The sequence below is a fragment of the Schistocerca serialis genome, chromosome 9, assembly GCF_023864345.2.
Source record: "Schistocerca serialis cubense isolate TAMUIC-IGC-003099 chromosome 9, iqSchSeri2.2, whole genome shotgun sequence".
Taxonomy (NCBI): Eukaryota; Metazoa; Arthropoda; class Insecta; order Orthoptera; family Acrididae; genus Schistocerca; species Schistocerca serialis.
This window is the reverse complement of record NC_064646.1, coordinates 39,939,830-39,955,224: the sequence shown is the minus strand read 5'-3', so window position 1 is coordinate 39,955,224 and position 15,395 is coordinate 39,939,830. Positions and strand designations below refer to the sequence as shown.

At 43.8% G+C, this 15,395-nt stretch overlaps 1 protein-coding gene across 18 annotated transcripts in view; it reads right to left on the bottom strand.

The window, feature by feature from the left end:
• The window catches only part of LOC126419835 (UDP-glycosyltransferase UGT5-like), a 640,482-nt gene that overhangs the window by 255,779 nt on the left and 369,308 nt on the right, over positions 1–15,395 (bottom strand). The window lies entirely within an intron of this gene.

The window sequence follows — 15,395 nt, the reverse complement described above, 5'->3', positions numbered from 1 at the left end:
TTACTTAGTTAGTTGCATGTTCCACAGACCATTTGAACAGCTCTTTTATCGAAGTGACATGGAACGAGTCAGTTTACAGGATATACATATACGATTTTTTTTTTTAAACTGGCTACCTGTCTTTAAGTAAAAATTCGTCAGTGGAATGGAAGGAGTTGTCCAGGAGAAATGATTTTAAATCAGATTGAAAGCTTGCTTCGCTACCTGCAAGGCATTTTACGTTATTGGGCAAATGATAAAACATTTTTGTTGGTGGGCATTGAAGTCATTTCTGAGCCGCTGCCAGCTTCAGCAATGAGTAACAAAGGTCATTTTCTCTCTGCTGTTGTATGTGTGTACATCAGTGTTGTTCTCAAATTGTCATTGGTTATTTATGACCAGTTTCATTAGCGAATATGTTTTGTAGCACAAGATGTCGCAGTTAAAATGGCTAGCTCCTTGAAGAGGTACCTACACGACGTCTTTGGGTGAACGCCTCGCATTATTCTTACTGCTAGCTTTTGTGCAATCAATACTTTGTTTCTAAGTGGTGAGTTAGCCCAAAAATTATTCCGTACGGCAGCACTGGGAGGAAATATGTCTGAAAGTTGATACATTTGTCTCCATGATTATCGATTGTACACAGAGCATAAGTAGTTGAACTTAACTGTTTGTAAAGCCTAGAAATATGCTTCTTCTTGTTCACGTTTTTGTCAATAGGTACACCCAAAGCTTCAGAGCATCTACCTTATTTACTGACTGCTGCTCATGTGCTACATCACTGGTTGGTATGGCTCTGTTTGTTGTACAGAAATGAATGTACTGTGTATATCAAAATTTATGGAGAACCGATTTTCAGTGAACCACTTAATACACTCCTGGAAATTGAAATAAGAACACCGTGAATTCATTGTCCCAGGAAGGGGAAACTTTATTGACACATTCCTGGGGTCAGATACATCACATGATCACACTGACAGAACCACAGGCACATAGACACAGGCAACAGAGCATGCACAATGTCGGCACTAGTACAGTGTATGTCCACCTTTCGCAGCAATGCAAGCTGCTGTTCTCCCATGGAGACGATCGTAGAGATGCTGGATGTAGTCCTGTGGAACGGCTTGCCATGCCATTTCCACCTGGCGCCTCAGTTGGACCAGCGTTCGTGCTGGACGTGCAGACCGCGTGAGACGACGCTTGATCCAGTCCCAAAGATGCTCAATGGGGGACAGATCCGGAGATCTTGCTGGCCAGGGTAGTTGACTTACACCTTCTAGAGCACGTTGGGTGGCACGGGATACATGCGGACGTGCATTGTCCTGTTGGAACAGCAAGTTCCCTTGCCGGTCTAGGAATGGTAGAACGATGGGTTCGATGACGGTTTGGATGTACCGTGCACTATTCAGTGTCCCCTCGACGATCACCAGTGGTGTACAGCCAGTGTAGGAGATCGCTCCCCACACCATGATGCCGAGTGTTGGCCCTGTGTGCTTCGGTCGTATGCAGTCCTGATTGTGGCGCTCACCTGCACGGCGCCAAACACGCATACGACCATCATTGGCACCAAGGCAGAAGCGACTCTCATCGCTGAAGACGACACGTCTCCATTCGTCCCTCCATTCACGCCTGTCGCGACACCACTGGAGGCGGGCTGCACGATGTTGGGGCGTGAGCGGAAGACGGCCTAACGGTGTGCGGGACCGTAGCCCGGCTTCATGGAGACGGTTGCGAATGGTCCTCGCCGATACCCCTGGAGCAACAGTGTCCCTAATTTGCTGGGAAGTGGCGGTGCGGTCCCCTACGGCACTGCGTAGGATCCTACGGTCTTGGCGTGCATCCGTGCGTCGCTGCGGTCCGGTCCCAGGTCGACGGGCACGTGCACCTTCCGCCGACCACTGGCGACAACATCGATGTACTGTGGAGACCTCACGCCCCACGTGTTGAGCAATTGGGCGGTACGTCCACCCGGCCTCCCGCATGCCCACTATACGCCCTCGCTCAAAGTCCGTCAACTGCACATACGGTTCACGTCCACACTGTCGCGGCATGCTACCAGTGTTAAAGACTGCGATGGAGCTCCGTATGCCACGGCAAACTGGCTGACACTGACGGCGGCGGTGCACAAATGCTGCGCAGCTAGCGCCATTCGACGGCCAACACCGCGGTTCCTGGTGTGTCCGCTGTGCCGTGCGTGTGATCATTGCTTGTACAGCCCTCTCGCAGTGTCCGGAGCAAGTATGGTGGGTCTGACACACCGGTGTCAATGTGTTCTTTTTTCCATTTCCAGGAGTGTAATTCTTTGGAAAATATTTGCGAAACCTTCTCTTGCTTTCTCCCTAATTGTATTTATTATAACACTAGTAGTGCCCACAAAAAATACCAATTGTTCTTCTTCAATGTTAAGTGGATGGTCATTCACATATATAAGGAACAGGAGTGGACCTAAAACTGAACCTTGTGGGACTACTTTGTTATTGCCTTGATGTAGACCAGAGAAGTCATTTAGGAATGGGCAAACTGCCTCGAAACCATGGTTGATGGAGGAAAGTAGTCTGCCAGATTCTGGTATAGGACACTGATCAACAGCAAATGAGCAACTCTCAGATACAGCGATGCATTTTGATTGCAGTATGGCAAAATTACAGTTATCGGCACAATACGTTTTATAACAGCTTGTTTTAGATTTTAACAGAGGAACAGTGCTGAAATTTATGAATGATTTGTGTTGGCCGATGACATTGTGAGTATTAACACTCTCCTTCGTTCCTGATGCTTTTAAGGGATGTACAACTGCACCTGCATGCTGTCTGACATACTGAAGTTCTCAGACTGAACTGTATTGATTATTATTTTATTTCACACTGAAAGTTGGTTGTCACAATGTCAACTTTCAAAACTATCCTTTCTTCTGCGTTTTCTGCAGTGTGAGCATATTTCAAAGATATTCTGTACCAAGTGATCAATTACTTAGTATATTGTAGTCTTTGACTGGCTGAGAAGATATGTCTCTGCTTTGGCGAGTAGAAGCAGGGGCCCATGGTAAGCCAGCATGGCCACTTGCTCTCGTGTGTCCGTTTGAACCATACAAAGCTTGCTAATCTGTGCCTGTCTACGCCGGCCAGAGTGGCCGTGCGGTTCTAGGCGCTACAGTCTGGAACCGAGTGACCGCTACGGTCGCAGGTCCAAATCCTGCCTCGGGCATGGATGTGTGTGATGTCCTTAGGTTAGTTAGGTTTAATTAGTTTTACGTTCTAGGCGACTGATGACCTCAGAAGTTAAGTCACATAGTGCTCAGAGCCATTTGAGCCATTTGTTTGCCTGTCTACGTTTCTGGGTCGTTAGTTAGTTAGTTACGTGTTCCATAGATCAAATTCACGATAAACTTTATGAGTGGAACGTATGAACAGAACAAACATCGAAAACTGGTATACAACGCAATAAAAAAATAATATTTATATGGCTGCAAACTGGGCATTTCCACTGTTTTGAAAACTAATTAATCATATTTACACAAGAATTACTCTGGGGTGCAGAACATGTTGTTAAGGAGAAAGCTCTTTAATCTACATTTTAAAACTTTTTTGCTATCTGCCAGACGTTCTGTTTCCATTAGTAGACGGGCATAGAGTTTCATAGCTGCATATTTCACCGACATCTGTGCCACAGTTAGATTCATTAAAGGAAAATGTAGATCATTTTTCCTTCTAGTGTTTCACTTGTAAATATCTCCATTGTTCTCAAATTTAGATGGATTGTTGTTAACAAATTTCGTAAATGATAAAATCTGCTGTGAAGCTGTGGTTCATATTCCCAGCTGCTAAAAGAGATATCTTTAAGTTGTATGTGTGTGAACTCCACACATGACTATTTACTTTCTTTTGTGCAATGAATACTTTTTGCTCACGTGAGGAGATATCCCACAATATTATGCCATAGGATATCAAAGAATGAAAATATGCGAAATATGCTAAATTCCTGACTTCTATATCTCCAAAGATGATAATTATTCATATGGCAAAAGTAACCAGACCTAAAAATTGTTGTTACCTTTGTATGGGTTTTACACTTTAAGTTTCCATCAACATGCACATCTAAAAACTTACTATTTACTACTCTATTATTTATTGTTGCTGTGCTAGGTAAATAGAAGGTGGGGTACTTTTGACAGTAAGAATCTGAGCTGCGGTTTTTCAAAGTTTAAAGCCAGCCCATTTGTTCAAAACCGTTCATTGACTTTCGAAAAACATCACTTACTATTTCATCTGTTGATCCTTCTTCGCTCAACTTCACAATAATGGTTTTATCATCAGTTAACAGGACTAATTCTGCCTCCTGATTTAAATAAAATGACTCATTTTTAACATCAAGCAAGAACAGTAGAGGCCATGATGGGATTTCCATAGTAATTTGTGATGTAGCGTTCTTCCTTGTATTACTCAAATAGCCTAAAGTAACTTTGTGTATTCTGTTTCTGAAGTAAGGTCTAAGCCAGCCTTTTACTAAAGTGCGTATTCCATAAAAAGTTAACTTCTATAATAAATTAATGTGACTGACACTATGAAATGTCTTCGGTAAGTCACAAAGGATCTCAGTTGGTGACATTTTATCATTCAGAGACTCTACTATGGTCTCAGTAAATGTGTAAGTAGCTGACATAGTAGAAGGATCCTTTTGAAATCCTAGCTATGATTTGCTACGTGTCCCATTACTAAACAGTACAATACTTTTCGAAAAGTTTTAGGAAATCATGTAAGAAGGGACAATGGAGCATAGTTGTTGACGTCTGAGGTCAGAGGCCTGAAAAGGCATATGCCAATCTTTCTGGGAAAACACGCTGAGTTAATAATGAATTACATAAGTAACTAAGAACATTACACATTTTAGGTCCACAACATTTTAGTGCTTCATTGGAGATTTTATCAAACCCACATGAACTTTTGCTTTTTAGCGTCATGATCCTCTTTCTTATTTCAGATGGAGATGTGATATTCATTTTTAATTCTGTAAAGTCTTTTGTATTTATTCTTTACTGTAATGTTTTGCTTTCCCTTCTGAACAACTTGAAGTCACTTTCTCACTTATTTTTAAAAAGTAATAATAAAAAATGCCTGTTACACATGAAATTCCTTTTGCAATGCTCCCATCCTCTTTAACAGAAATAATATCATCTTCTGTAGCTTCTTTCCCATCTCTCATTTAACAGTATACCATAACGATCTTATTTTTGAACCTGATTTGCCAGTTTCTGACAAAATGTGAGCACTCAAACATTTTTCACATATTTTCTTAAAATTTCTGAGTCGTTGCTTATTCTGGCTATTTTGCGCACGTCGCTTTTTTTATTGTGAAGAGATTCTGCCAGACGCGGTGCTGCCATCTGTTGACGAGAAGAACAACGTGGGACCAACTAGCCCCGCTGTTCACAATTTGGATTTGTGGTATTCGTGTAAAAGGAAGAACATTACTAAAAAGTTGCACGAACAGCGCTAGGAGTACATTGTCAGAGGCAAAGGAACATGTCGAACAGGAGCAGTACGCTCGCGGTCACATCACACGTAGTGTTAGAGTCCTGCCGGCCGGTGTGGCCGTGTGGTTCCAGGCGCTTCACTCCGGAACCACATGACTGCTACGGTCGCAGGTTCGAATCCTGCCTCGGGCATGGATGTGTGTGATGTCCCTAGGTTAGTTAGGTTTAAGTAGTTCTAAGTTCTAGGGGACTGATGACCTCAGAAGTAACTCCCATAGTGCTGAGAGCCATTTTTGAAGAGATTCAAGGTTAATTTAATGAGTTGCCATTACAACATTTAATTATCTGTTTAGAAAAACCACTTTCAAAAATGGATAGAAATTCATTAACAAATACGTTGAATTTGGAGTAAGTGTTAGATTCATTATAAACTTCAACTGAGTCAACATTGTTTAAGATTTCTTTAAAATGTTCAAATGTTTGGTATTAATCAGCCTCACAGTGTTCTTAGAGTGTTCCAAACTGTACATGGACCTAAGATATATAATGTAACTATCTGTGCACTATGATCTGACAACCCATTTACCACCATATACCTGTTTACCTTCTGTTTATAGGGAAATTTGTAATTGACATCAAACTATAAGTGGCTAAAAGCACTTCTAGATTACTCTTCCTGTAAGTTTGCTTCAAGAAATTTACATTAAAATTACCACAAATAAATACACCCTTCCTTACGTCGGTCACAGACACAATAACTCATCAAAATGTTTCATGACAGTTTCCCAGTTAGCCACTGAAGACCTATATAATGTAACAGCCGCATGTATTACGTTTCACAAGAGTAACTCCCAAGCTCATGCTTCTACACCACATAACACTATTAATGGGTAATTTTTCCAAAGGCCTTGACTGGGCCAAATATTAAACTTCTGCATTGCAGTGGCAGACAGTTTCGACACACCCTGATATTTAGCATGTGGCAAGCAGGCGCTAGTTGATCAACATGGTGCCACTCAGCTCAGGAGTGTCGAAATGGTTGCCTGTCACACCAGCGCCTAGTGATCAGTGAGTGGGTGTCTGTGTTCAGATGTAGTACATCTTAAAAGTGTTCAACAAAGGTGCACAGGTGGCCCTAAGAATGTTGTCAAATTTGGGGACTTAGAGGAACCCTTTACATTTTACAATTACGTATGTGTCAATGTTGCACCTCTCCATGATCATGAAAGGCCGTGCGAAACAGGAGTGCTGAAAAGGTATAAACACCCTTTGCTGGTTCCTCACACGCTGAAATTTCACCTAATGGTTTTGAACAGTCCATAGTAGACTGTATAACTGAGCAAAAATTGTTGTTGAGATTTACTACATAGGTGTATTATACGTTCAGTGGGGTTGCAGGTCTTCGATGTCCTTAGACAAGGGTTGGATTGACTGCGGGATGTCATCAATGTCAAAGGTTGTGGAGAACATCGTCCTGTTACTCATCACATTGCGAACTGTAGTTTTGGACCACAAAATGTGTGGGAATGAACCCTCCAGACATGTGGTGTCCAAGGGGTTGCCTGCCCTCAGGCGCTGGAGGCGCCATTCAACTGGATGGGTGTCTAAGTCTCTGACTCCTACATTTTCAATGTGCCCAACAAAGATGCAAGGGTGGCACAGAGGATATTGCCAAAACGGGCGATCTTAGAGGGACCTTTCGCCGTTTTGTTCACACACATGTGAGTGTTGCACCTGTCCGCGATCACACCACAGGGCAGCTTGAAATAGGTGAACTGAAAAAGCATAAACACCCTTCACTGGTTCCTGTCACGTTCAAATTTCGTCGAATGGTTTTGAACTGTCTCTAATGGTTCCACACACTACACCGGAGCAAAAATTACTGTTGCATTACACTCCAAAGGTGTCAAATGATTCTCAGTGTGGTTGCAGCCCCATTATAGAGTAGGATGGAAGCGCCCAGGTGTGGCAGCAGCGTTGAGCGTTATCAAGTACGTCGCCTTGTGGCTCTTCGCACTGCAAACTGTCGCTTTGGACTGCAAAATGTGAGGAAATCAACATCCCAAGAGAAAGGGTGGTTTCATTAACACTCTCCATGTCATCCCCCAGGCTTTTTTGTGTCGATTCTGAAGCGCGATGAGTCTGAAATGTTTTTCTCGGCCACCCATAAGAAAACGCATCATTTCAAGGCTGGCTTCTGACCTCCATCACAGAGACAAAGGCGTCAAAAGAAGGGGTGGAATGGGGCAAGAGGGGTTGTGACACATCCAAGATCCCGTTGGGCAAAATGTTGGCGATATGTGGTGCCAACATGACGTCATTAACCCACGTCACAGCTCACATGACCTCTCAGCTCTGGCCTTTTCTCCTGCTGTCTGAAGCACCACCGAGTCCTAGGGTGACGTGTCGCAGGGCGCCATGCTTTTGCACCATAGCGGAAGAAGGTACCATGCAACTTTGCGCTAAATATCCAACTTACGCATCGCAACGAAAAACAGTTACGGGTTATCGTAAAAGTGATACTTCTTTTTTGTGCAGTGTGTCTGCGATCATAAAATTCGCTTCAGTATTCATTTATGCCGTCAGTTCTTCCAGCTGCACGAAGTAAGCATGAACTATTCTTGAAGACGTTTTTTGAAGTATAATCAGATTGCTTTGAAAATCACTTCTTGGGTTAAAACATCATGCAAAAGTGGGCACTTACACTGGGAATTTTTTTGATGACATACTTCCATGTACTCAGAACGTGGCACAAAAGAGTAGTTACCTTACAACATCGGATGTGTCTGAGAACTCAACAAATGAACCTAAGAAAAGTTATTCTGCTCTGGGAACCTCTTTATAGATCGTGTCACTACTCCTACACCGTTTTGGATGAACTGGAACAATGCGGGTGACCTGTTTGGAAAATAATTTGAGATTATGTGTTTCGTCAAGGTTACTACTAAACTGTGGGGACAAAATATTCATCAGTGTGATTGGTTTTCCCTCTTCTCTCTTTTTTCTAACAATGATTATCTGACTTATTGTTTCTTACATAGGTAATTATTTCTATAAATACTACTTTATACAAACATGTTTTTAGACATGTAAGTGCAAGGGAAGCTATGAGGGAGAATCATAAAGTATTTGCCCCTATTTTTTATTAGCTGAAATATGGTGCATACAAGTAATTTCAAATATATGGACTATTGTACGGACGTTACGCTTTTTTTCCACTTAGCCCCGACACTGGTTTAGATTTTCGTCCCATCGCGGTACTAAACCTGAGATGCCGCTCTGGTAGCATTTGTCCAGCTGTCTGTGGAACTACAGTCGGACTGCTGTATTGGCCCCATCGTTTCAAGTGAATCACTTTTCTGCAAGGAAATTATTTTCTTCAGCGCAATGAAAACATGGAAACCGCCTTGAGGTGTGCACGCAGACTCACTTCCGTCGTTGCATCCACCGCGAAATGTTGCCGGCATTCAGTGACGTACTTGGGTTCCCCGAATGCTCATTGTCACGTAGGCCTTCAGGGCCTGTTGCTAATTCACAACACATCCACCTCACAACTCTCAGAGTGAGAAACTTTTCCCCGTAGGTTGACTGCATTTCTCTGTAGATTTCGATAATTTAGATGGGCGTTCGTCCCTTGCACCTCAGAAAACGAATGACACTGAGTTGTCCGTACGCCGTTGACATGTGGAGCACTACTGCCATCTTCAACAGCTGAAGCAGCCGACGCCAGCGCCGTGCCGCGGAGCTGCCGGCAACTAATCGGACCGAGGAAGGTCCGCCACAGGAAGTGGATGTGCTGACTTTGCATTTACAGTCGTAGTTTGGCTAAAACGCAGGAGCGAGCACTTTCTGATTCACCTTCATATGTATGTACGTTGGTATGTGTGTGTGTGTGTGTGTGTGTGTGTGTGTGTCTGTCAAAGTTTTTGGCTAACTTCTTTTTATTTCTTTCAGTAAATTTCATCATCTGCACATAGCGTTGTGTGTCTCAAAACAAAAAACTGCATCGAATATCAACAGGCTTCAAACAATGGTTCCGGAAGTGGTCAACTGACTGGAATTTGCTTACAAAAGCTGGTCAGGTGCGAGTAGGGCTCACGCATCGAGAGTTCCGTGCAAACATAATTTTGTGTATAAAAGGTGTTTCCGTAACAGCGCGCAAAAACGTAACAGGACAAAGAAAATGCTCCACTGAACAGTTTGAGGTAGTGAACCTGGGGTTGCAGAAGCCACCATAAGGAGATATGGAAGTAAACTTCTCTACCGCTTTGTCTAGCATTACTGTTTTTCAGCTTATTTACCAACAACATGCGCACAAGTTTACACGTACTGTGCTGTTTACTTACATGCTCATTGTTTATTTCCTTCAAGGAAACGAGAAGGACGAGCGTGATTGCCAAGAAGTATTTCCTGGTCGCTGGTTTGGAAAGGGAGATCCTATTTCACGGCCTGCGACGTCACTTGACCTCAATCCCGTTGATTATTTCCTATGGGAATATCTAAAGTCACTTGTGTGTATGAGACCCCAGTGGATACGGAGATGAAATTAGTTGCCAGAAGTGTAGCTGCCTGTGATGTGATTCGGAACAAAAGAATGGCTATGAGCACTGTGGGACTTAAATTCTGAGGTCATCAGTCCCCTAGAACTTGGAACTACTTAAACCTAACTAACTTAAGGACATCATACACACCCATGCCCGAGGCAGTATTCGAACGTGCGACCGTAGCGGTCGCGTGGTTCCAGACTGTAGCGCCTAGAACCGCTCGGCCACGCAGGCCGGCGTGATTTGGAACGCACCACGGATATTTGTCAGCGTGCGTTAGAATCTTTTTTGCCGATGTCATGCTCGCATTCAGGTTGATGGCCGTTAGTTTCAGCACATTTTTTAAGATACAGCACAACTGGTACGTTCATTGTGCCTACGAAGGTATTTGCAGTTAATTGTAATTGATGTAAATAAAAAAGGACGCAGTAAAGTTATTTTATTCCTATTATCTCCTTAAGCTGGCTTCTCCGATCTACCTCAGTTTGTTCAGTGGAGCATCACCTATGTTCTGCTCTTCTATACCTACATCTACGTGATTACTCTGCTATTCACAATAAAGAGCCTGCTAAATTTTTGCACGCTCTTACGATAACACCCTGTATAGACAGTTTATCCATTCTGGGAATGACAAGCATTCCTTTCTTGTGTAACAAAATTATAGATTACCAATTGACAGCTTTTCCTTTTATCCTCACAGTGAAATCTTGCTTCTTGCCAAATTTCATGATTCTATACCAACGAGAAATATCCCGTAGATATCGATGACGAGTACACCAGTGTCAGAATATGTGACGCAAATGTCCGTATCAGTCGACTCCACTGACTTAAAAGCTTACATTTTCTACTCTGCCAAGAGAACATTGACGTAAGTGTGTGACATAAATTTTAGCTTGATACGTTTACCGTCCCTTAGAACAAGGGGTCTCAACAGGCAGACATTTGACCTTAGTATGTGACGTAAATTTCAGCTTGATACGCCTACGTGTTCCTGAGAGAAAGGGCTTTCAACAGCCGGACGGGGGGACGGTCAGAGAGACGGACAACTAGGCGTTCTTTTAAGGGTTCCATTTTGTACGGAAACATTAAAATTAAATAAACTTACTGGCTTCACAAACATTCCTTTTTTCCTTTGTATGTTCGCCCTATAGTGCATTGATACGTTAGTACTGCGTAAAGTGTCCGCCCCCGGTAGCTGAGTGGTCAGCGCGACAGAATGTCAATCCAAAGGGCCCGGGTTCGATTCCCGGCTGGGTCGGAGATTTTCTCCGCTCAGGTTGTGGGTGTTGTGTTGTCATAATCATCATCATTTCATCCCCATCGACGCGCAAGTCGCCGAAGTGGCGTCAAATCGAAAGACGGCGAACGGTCTACCCGACGGGAGGCCCTCGGCACACGTCAATACAGGGTGTTACAAAAAGGTACGGCCAAACTTTCAGGAAACATTCCTCACACACAAAGACATAAAATATGTTACGTAAACATGTGTCCGGAAAAGCTTACTTTCCATGTTAGAGCTCATTTTATTGCTTCTCTTCAAATCACATTAATCATGGAATAGAAACACACAGCAACAGAACGTACCAGCGTGACTTCAAACACTTTGTTACAGGAAGTGTTCAAAATGTCCTCCGTTAGCGAGGATACGTGCACCCACCCTCCGTCGCATGGAATCCCTGATGCGCTAAGGCAGCCCTGAAGAATGGCGTATTGTATGACAGCCGTCCACAATACGAGCACCAAGAGTCTCTACATTTGGTACCGGGGTTGCGTAGACAAGAGCTTTCAAATGCCCCCATAAATGAAAGTCAACACGGTTGAGGTCAGGAGAGCGTGGAGGCCACGGAATTGGTCCGCCTCTACCAATCCATCGGTCACCGTATCTGTTGTTGAGAAGCGTACGAACACTTCGACTGAAATGTGCAGGAGCTCCATCGTGCATGAACCACATGTTGTGTCGTACTTGTAAAGGCAAATGTTCCAGCAACACAGGTAGAGTATCCCGTATGAAATCATGATAACGTGCTCCATTGAGCGTAGGTTGAAGAACGTGGGGCCCAATCAAGACTTCACCAACAATGCCTGCCCAAACGTTCACAGACAATCTGTGTTGATGACGTGATTGCACAATTGCGTGCGGATTCTCGTCATCCCACACATGTCGATTGTGAAAATTTACAATTTGATCACGTTGGAATGAAGCCTCATCCGTAAAGAGAACATTTGCACTGAAATGAGGATTGACACATTGTTGGATGAACCATTCGCAGAAGTGTACCCGTGGAGCCCAGTCAGCTGCTGATAGTGCGTGCACACGCTGTACACGGTACGGAAACAACTGGTTCTCCCGTAGCACTCTCCATACAGTGACGTGGTCAACGTTACCTTGTACAGCAGCAACTTCTCTGACGCTGACATTAGGGTTATCGTCAACTGCACGAAGAATTGCCTCGTCCATTGCAGGTGTCCTCGTCGATGTAGGTCTTCCCCAGTCGCGAGTCATAGGCTGGAATGTTCCGTGCTCCCTAAGACGCCGATCAATTGCTTCGAACGTCTTCCTGTCGGGACACCTTCGTTCTGGAAATCTGTCTCGATACAAACGTACCGCGCCACGGCTATTGCCCCGTGCTAATCCATACATCAAATGGGCATCTGCCAACCCCGCATTTGCAAACATTGCACTGACTGCAAAACCACGTTCGTGATGAACACTAACCTGTTGATGCTACGTACTGATGTGCTTGATGCTAGTACTGTAGAGCAATGAGTCGCATGTCAACACAAGCACCGAAGTCAACATTACCTTCCTTTAACTGGGCCAACTGGCGGTGAATCGAGGAAGTACAGTACATACTGACGAAACTAAAACGAGCTCTAACATGGAAATTAAGCGTTTCCGGACACATGTCCACATACCATCTTTTCTTTATTTGTGTGTGAGGAATGTCTCCTGAAAGTTTGGCCATACCTTTTTGTAACACCCTGTATACTGCTTAAAGTGGCGAAAGGAAATTGATGTTGCTGTATATCAATACTTTATGTTGAAACACTCCAAGCAGCTTTTTAAACAGGGTGGTTTCTTGATACGTTGCAAACTTTCGGAGACGATGGAGAAGGATGTACATGGTGTTTTTGTAAGAGCGTTCAGAAATTTAACAGGACATAGAGCATGCTCCAGTGAACAATTTGAGATAGGGGACTGGGATCGGAGAAGCAAGCTTAAGGAGATAATAGGCATAAAATCACATTACTGTGTACTCTTTTATTTACGTTAATTACAGTTAACTGCAAATACCAACACCGACACAATGAATGGACCATTTGTACTGTATCTTACACAATCTGCTGAAACTGACCTCAGTGCAAGCATGACATCGGCGAACAAGATTCCGACCCACCTTGAGAAATATTGGTGACATGTTTCGAATCACATCGCAGGCAGCTACAATTCTGGTAACTAAATCCACCGCCGTATCCGTTGGGGTCTCATACACAAGTGTCTTTAGATATCTGCATAGGAAATAATCAAGGGGATTCAGGTCAGCTGACCTCGCAGGCCGTGGAGTAGGACTTCCACTTCGAATCCAGCGACAAGGAAATACAGCATCGAGATCGCTGCGTTGATCCACACTGAAGAGAGGCGGTGCGCACTCATGTTGTATCCACATCCTCTCGCGAACAGCCAAGGGTACGTTCTCCAACAACGAACCTCAAGCAAGGTGGCCATTGAGACGCTCATGTACAAGATGAGATACAATGAGATTGTCGCCTACAATGCCGGCCCACATATTGACAGCAAAACGTACTTCATGGTGTGACTCTACTACAGCGTGAGCTTTTTGCTCATCCCACAGGTAGCTATTCCTGCTGTTCGAAATAACATCTACATCTACATCTACATGATTACTATGCAATTCACATTTAAGTGCTTGGCAGAGGGTTCATCGAACAACAATCATACTATCTCTCTACCATTCCACTCCCGAACAGCGCGCGGGAAAAACAAATAACTAAACCTTTCTGTTCGAGCTCTGATTTCTCTTATTTTATTTTGATGATCATTCCTACCTATGTAGGTTGGGCTCAACAAAATATTTCCGCATTCGGAAGAGAAAGTTGGTGACTGAAATTTCGTAAATAGATCTCGCCGCGACGAAAAACGTCTTTGCTGTAATGACTTCCATCCTAACTCGCGTATCATATCTGCCACACTCTCTCCCCTATTACGTGATAATACAAAACGAGCTGCCCTTTTTTGCACCTTTTCGATGTCCTCCGTCGATCCCACCTGGTAAGGATCCCACACCGCGCAGCAATATTCTAACACAGGGCGAACGAGTGTAGTGTAAGCTGTCTCTTTAGTGGACTTGTTTCATCTTCTAAGTGTCCTGCCAATGAAACGCAACCTTTGGCTCGCCTTCGCCACAATATTATCTATGTGGTCTTTCCAACTGAAGTTGTTCGTAATTTTAACACCCAGGTACTATTTATCGAGTAATCGAATTCCAACGGATTTCTTTGGAACTCATATGGATCACCTCACACTTTTGGTTATTTAGCGTCAACTGACACTTGCCACACCATACAGCAATCTTTTCTAAATCGCTTTGCAACTGATACTGGTCTTCGGATGACCTTACTAGACGGTAAATTACAGCATCATCTGCCAACAACCTAAGAGAACTGCTCAGATAGTCACCCAGGTCATTTATATAGATCAGGAACAGCAGAGGTCCCAGGACGCTTCCCTGGGAACACCTGGTATCACTTCAGTTTTACTCGACGATTTGCCGTCTATTACTACGAACTGCGACGTTCCTGACAGGAAATCACGAATCCAGTCGCACAACTGAGACGATACCCCATACGCCCGCAGCTTGATTAGAAGTCGCTTGTGAGGAACGGTGTCAAAAGCTTTCCGGAAATCTAGAAACACGAAATCAACTTCAGATCCCCTGTCGATAGCGGCCATTACTTCGTGCGAATAAAGAGCTAGCTGCGTTGCACAAGAACGATGTTTTCTGAAACCATGCTGATTACGTATCAATAGATCGTCGTTCCCTTCGAGGTGATTCATAATGTTTGAATACAGTATATGCTCCAAAACCCTACTGCAAACCGACGTCAATGATATGGGTCTGTAGTTCGATGGATTACTCCTACTATCCTTCTTAAACATTGGTGCGACCTGCGCAACTTTCCAATCTGTAGGTACAGATCTATCGGTGAGCGAGCGGTTGTATATGATTGCTAAGTAGGGAGCTATTGTATCAGCGTAATCTGAAAGGAACCTAATCGGTATACGGTCTGGACCTGAAGACTTGCCCGTATCAAGCAATTTGAGTTGCTTCGCAACCCCTAAGGTATCTACTTCTAAGAAACTCATGCTAGCAGCTGTTCGT